Here is a 6000-nt window from a genome sequence, read left to right on the forward strand (position 1 = left end):
ACTTAAATGCAAGTTGTTGTTAAGCACATGCTGAAGTATTTGGCTGGATTACCAGGCTGGTATTGAAACATTTGCTTTTGGAGAGAGACCCCCAAACAAGAGAAAGCTGACTGTTTTCAGCTCATTACTGAATGCCAGTGACATCATTCGTTTGCAAGATGAGAAAAAGTGTTTAAACGAGATTAAAAAGAAAAAAAAATTAAACAAGATGCAATTTTAATGACCACTTACAAAGGAGATTTATGGGCATGCATAAAGCTGCTTTCCACGGGAGAGGGACTAAGCTTTTAACAGTTACCTTCCTTTGCATTTTTTCCCCCCTCTTGCAATATAATACCCACAAATATTTGTGAGTTGTGATTGTGCTCCGAAGGGTTAGTCCTCTTCCAGGAGGCAGAAAAGCAGAAAAGAGTGGTGCCAATTTGTCTGCCCAGACTCTGATTGTGGGAGGCTTTTTTTCTTTTTTTTCCTGCAGGGGAGAGAAGCTGGTGGGACGCTTTCTCTCTGCGGGGTTAGGGATATCTGATATCCAGCCCGAGAGCAGCGCAGCAGTCTGAACTTTCATCTCCAGCAGCGAGGGATTTACCAAAAAGAAAGAAAAGTTTGTGGATGAAGGTCTTTGCTAAATTTGCAGGAGATCTTGGAGTTTCTGCTGGGGAAATGAGGGCCATTTGAGCGTCTGACTGTAAAGAGCGCAGATCTTTAGAATGTGCACAGAGAGGGGGAGAGAGGGAGAGGCGATGGTTTGGAAGAGCGGAGGTGGTTTCAATACATCTATTTATTTATTTGAGTGCCCTGGGCCCTGCCCTCAGCCCAGCTAGGCCAGGTATCCAGTGACCCTTGGTGCTGATTAAAGTTCCCGGGTGACCTCTGAGTGCTTTTGTTACCCTGCCTGGTAATAAAACCCCGCTTAAACGCCTGGCTTATCCAAACCCATGGCTCCTTCTGCAGGGAGCTCTGCAGCCAGTTCCACTGAGCCCCTGGGAACGCTCAGCTTAGCCCAGTTTAGCATGCCCTGTTTAACTGGTGGCCATCTCAGTGCCCCAGCGTAACCATGTGGGTTGGGTGGACAATCTGAAAAGACCACTGCCTGCTCACGCTGCTGTGGAGCACTGTGTTGTTCTCATTGCTGGCAACCCTAGGAAGGGCAAAGGCACAGCGTGAAGAGCTGTTTCCAGCTCAGATCCACAGTCCTTGCAGGCCAGAGATGAGGGGGTTCCCTCCCTGCCAGCCTCTCTTCCACTTGTTGGAAAGCTTACAGAAGAAAAATAGGAAATGAGTTCTCTCCATCTCCAGCTGGTAGATTTGCTTGTCATCTCTGCTGAAAGTGAGGTGGCAGCAGTTGAAGCTCAATCTGCCTTGAAATCTGAAAATGGAGTGTTGTACAGACAAACCAGTGAGCAAATCTCTGCTCTGCCTGCCCCCTCATCCTTTTCTGCTTTCTAAATGACAAGGCAAGGGCAGGACCTCATCCCAAACTGGCTATGGGAGGTTTGGGCAGGGCAGATTTTACAAAGCAAAGAGCCCTGCCGGTGGAAACACCAGCCCAGGTGTTTCTGCACCTAAATCGTGTACAGTGCCAATGTTGCGATCCCTAAGCAAGTTTCAAAAGCCTGATGGTTATCACCACTGTGCACCAGTAACAAGCCACCTCGGTCTAGCTGGAGATGTGATAGTGCTTCCAGGAATGATTGTGTGTGATGTGAACTCAGCCCCTGATTCAAAATATTATGCAGAGGAATAATAAATCTTGGTTTAAAATTGCTGCCCCACTTAAGCTTTGATTAGACTCTGATGGTCTGTTCACCCTGGAGCTGCTGGTATTAATCTGCATGCTAAACCCTAATTATAAACTGCTCATGGCATTTCCAGATGATATCAAGATGTTTGGGATTAAAAGAAACCGTGATGTTGAGTTTACAGCTTAAAATGACCATCGACTACCTGGTCCCCACAGATCTAATAATGCAGCTCTGCATGGGCAGGAGAGGAGGAAAAGAGGTAGATTTGACCCAAGTGTGTAGCAGAAGTCTGTGGGTCTGTAGGAGAGAGGGCTGCCTCCAGGCTGGCAATGTGTGCACACACACGTGTAAGGCGATACACATACACATGCCCCTGTGCAGGTTCCCAGCTCAGCCTTGTTCTCATCCAGCCCTGAACAGAGCTGCAAAGAGGGTCTTGTAGCTGCAGAGCTGTCTTTGGCTCCTCAGCACTGGGGTATTGGCAGAGGAGAGCCCAGCACTGGAGATATTGCTGGGGATGGGATGGGATGGGATGGCATGGCATGGCATGGGATGGCATGGGATAGGATGGGATGCAATGGGATGCAATGGAATGCAATGGAACCATGTGGCTGCAGCCCAAAAAGGCTCAGGGGCAGAGAGCTGCCCTGATGTGATGTCTCTCATTGGCTTGCCTGTAGGGAGCTGAATTTTCTGGGAGGAAGGTCTATCTCAGGGAAACCTCTCTGCAGAGTGGCTGTCAGTAGAAGAGGAACAAACATTGTTGCAGCCTCCTGCCTGCTCAGTCACCCGTCTCAACAACAGGAGAGCAGCACTGAGGACACCTGCATGCTTCACAGGAGCTGAGCACCTTGTACAGTCAAGGCTAAGGACTGCGGAGCAGTAATAAATGGCACTGTATATTTTGGTCCTGGTATGTTCCAGCTGCTTGTCTGCTTGAGAACTTTAACCAAGGTTATGGCTGAGGGTGCTGGGAAATCCCTGCTTGGACACGTGCAAAAGTGAAGGAAACATTTCTGAAGGTTTATACCACACTTGGATAGCCCATATTATTGGAGCTGAGAGCCACAGGAACTGCCAGGTGCTGGGTTTCATGGGAAACTGCAGGAACTAGGATGGATGCTTGAGTTAGAGACTCTCCTTCTTGATATGCAACTGGGAAGAGAGGGAAGAAAATCATAGCATTTGGTTCTGCCTTACATCCTTTGAGGTGGCTACAAGGTAGGAAGACAGGTTTTTAGGCAGGGCTCTGGGTGGTGAGCATGGGACCCAACTGGGGCTATGAGAACCCAGTTGAGGTTATGAGAACTGTGGTATCCTATCACCTCTCTTTGGGTCTGCTGCCAAGGACAAACTGCCTGTGCACCAGTTTCCCCATCTGACAATAAGATCAGATGTGCTGAGTTCTCAACAGACAGCAGTGTGGCTCGTGCCTATTTATCCAGAAAAAGTGCGCGACACCTGGCCGTTGGACACTCAGAAAGGATGAAACTGAAGCGTCTGAGTTGGTAGCAAATACCTTATCTTCTTCTCCTGGAGAGGGACACAGAGGTGATTTCCTTGAGCACTCACATAAGGTGACAATCTTAAACTTTGAATCAAGTTAAATGAAATGGCTGATGAGGGCATGTTTTTATGCTCGTCCTGTGGAGGTGATCCTACTCCTATTGCAATAGCAGTGTGAGATTTGCAATAGCTCACCCAGGAGCTCAGTACATGTCCTTCATCCACTCCCCATCCTCATCTCTCTGATTGTTTGTCTTTTGCTTGTGGTTTTCTGGGGCTGCTTTGGTCTATCACAAGATGAGTCTGGTAGGGAAATGCTTCCTGCCTGTCTGATCTTATCCGGGTTATGATCCGTGCCAGGCTCTGAACACAGACATAATACAGCTGGCCAAAGTAGCCTCAGGTGGGCTCTTTGAAAGCCTGGTCTCATAGGCCACAAAAAGATGTGCCTCAAGCCCTCCAGCTGCTTGGCATCCCCAAACACAGAAGCTAAGAAGCTAAACTACAACTGGGGCTGAGCGCAACCCATTTCCTACACGTCAGAAGGTGCCTTCTCCATTCCCTCAAGCTTTGCTTGATGGCCAGTATAATAGGATGCCCTGCTACACTGAGTGTACACAGAGCACCCTTCCATCTCCTAGTGGGATTTCTTCCCATAGATGAAAGCTTCTGGAGCAGAATGCACTAATCCTGATTCTGAGCTGCTGCTATGTCTGTGTCACTCTTCTGTGGAGGATGTGTTTATGGGGAGCACTCATGGAGTACCAACATGCTTTCACTTATCATCACTCCAGGGCACCTGTTGGTACTGGGTTGGGTTCCCAAATCCTGAAGCCAAGAAACGTTTGTTTGAGGGATGCCCTTGAGCAGAGGAACATGTGAAAAATAAATGGAGATGTTTCTTTCCTTGGATATCTGTGAGAATATCAATGAAGGAAGAACCGAGAGTTGCTCTTTCACGTTCTGTGGCTTCTGCTGGGGCTGCCTGGGGGTCAGAGCAGTCTCTCCCCAGTTGTAGCAGAAATGCTGAGTCACAGCCTGAAGCAGTGATTGAGCACCTGGTGGAAAGGCAGGGCCAACCCAGGGGAGCTCAGGTGTGTGCAATGAACCTGAGTGACCAGAAGGTATGGAGTCAGGATCCATCCCTTCTGAGACCTTACTGAAGGATTGGCAGTGGAGGTGTGGGCATCTCTTGCTGGAGATCCCTGCATACCTGAGGCCTTACAAAAGTAAGCAGCTCTTTTCTTTCATTTCTGTAACTATGGCTGCTGCATTTGGTCTCATTCTCATTTGCTGTAGTCAAAGACTTTGCGACCGTGCTAATATCATCCCATTGCAGCATTACACCAGTGCAAAGGGGATGAACGTGGTTCAGGTTCCCCAGCATAGCTGTCAGGTCAGCTGCAAAACTGATTAGGAGAATGAGAAGAAAGAGGGTAAAACTGCCTGAGAGGTGCCCCTTATATTAATACCCATCCCAAAAAGGGACACACTAGTATGCAGTGAGGCACTGCTGTTGGCACAAAGATGCACATGCGGTATTTAGGTGCGAGTATACCCACACATATGTGCACAGCTTTGCCCCACTGTCTGCTGTGGGCAGCCTTGCTCTGTCCAAGCTGAGCACAACAGAGCCCTGCCACACTCATTTGGGTCTTTGAGACAGCAAAGGGTAAACTGGGACTGGAGTGGGGGCCTGAAAGCAAACTAATGATGAAACTGTCTCCTCCATGCCTGAGCCTTAATTAAATGCATGGAGAGGCTCGGGGAAGCACATCTGTTTTCAATCTGGAGCCCTTTGATGGCATCAAATGTTCTTTCCCCAGATCAGGGGGGATGGAAATTCTGGGCTGGCTGTGGCAGTGCCGATCCCATGCTGCAGCTATTGGGATGTGGGGTCTTGGGGGCCTGGTGAAGCGTGCCAGCACCCCTCTCTGCACCCACCAGGCTGCCCTGGGGCCCTGCTGTAAAGGCTGAGCACTGCCTGTCCTTCTGCTTGTCTGCGTCACCAGGACCTGCTGGGACCTTGGCTCACTGGCTGCAGAGCTCTGAGGGTCCTCCTATCTTTCAGTCTCCTTTGCTTTTTTGCTTTTTGGTCTGACCGTTGTTGGTTTTTTTTTTTTTTTTTTTTTTCTGCTTCTATTTTGCTTTTTTTTTCTTCTTTTGCTACTTCTCGCCTGCCTTTTTCCTTAGTTTTGTTGCACTTTTTCTTCCCCTCTACTTTTTTTCCCCCCTCTCTCTCCCATTCCTATTACTCTTTCAACTGTATTTCTCATTTTCACCCTTTCTTTCTGCTCCCCCAAGGGCCGTACCCACCCTTTTCCCGCTGACCATACCCCCCACCCTCGCATCCCTCTAAAGAGGACTGAGAGCCGCTTCTCCCCCGTCTTCTTCTGCCCGGTGCCCCCCGCAGCCGCCACTCATCCCGGCCGGGGGTGGGGGGCCCCGCTCCGGTGCCACGTCCCGGCAGGGCCGCCCTCCACGGGTACCCGGCGGGCCGCCCCCGCCGTTTGAAGTGCGGCCCGGAGGGGCGGAGGGAGGAGAAGGAGGGAGGGGAGGGGAGCGGAGCGGCCGGGCGGGGAGGCGGAGGGACGGGGCGCACCCGCCCTAGCCGCCCCACAGCCATCGTTCTCCTCCCGGCCGGCGGCAGCTCCCGGCGCCCCGAGCCGGCCTCTCTCTTCCCTCCGGCATGTTTTAAGGCCGGCCCTAGCCGCTCTCCTTTGGGCTTTCCTTCCAGCCGCCCCACCGCCGT

Source organism: Centrocercus urophasianus, unplaced genomic scaffold (assembly GCF_019232065.1).
Source record: "Centrocercus urophasianus isolate 14NV4802_14NV808 unplaced genomic scaffold, USGS_Curo_1.0 seq_18, whole genome shotgun sequence".
NCBI lineage: Eukaryota > Metazoa > Chordata > Aves > Galliformes > Phasianidae > Centrocercus > Centrocercus urophasianus.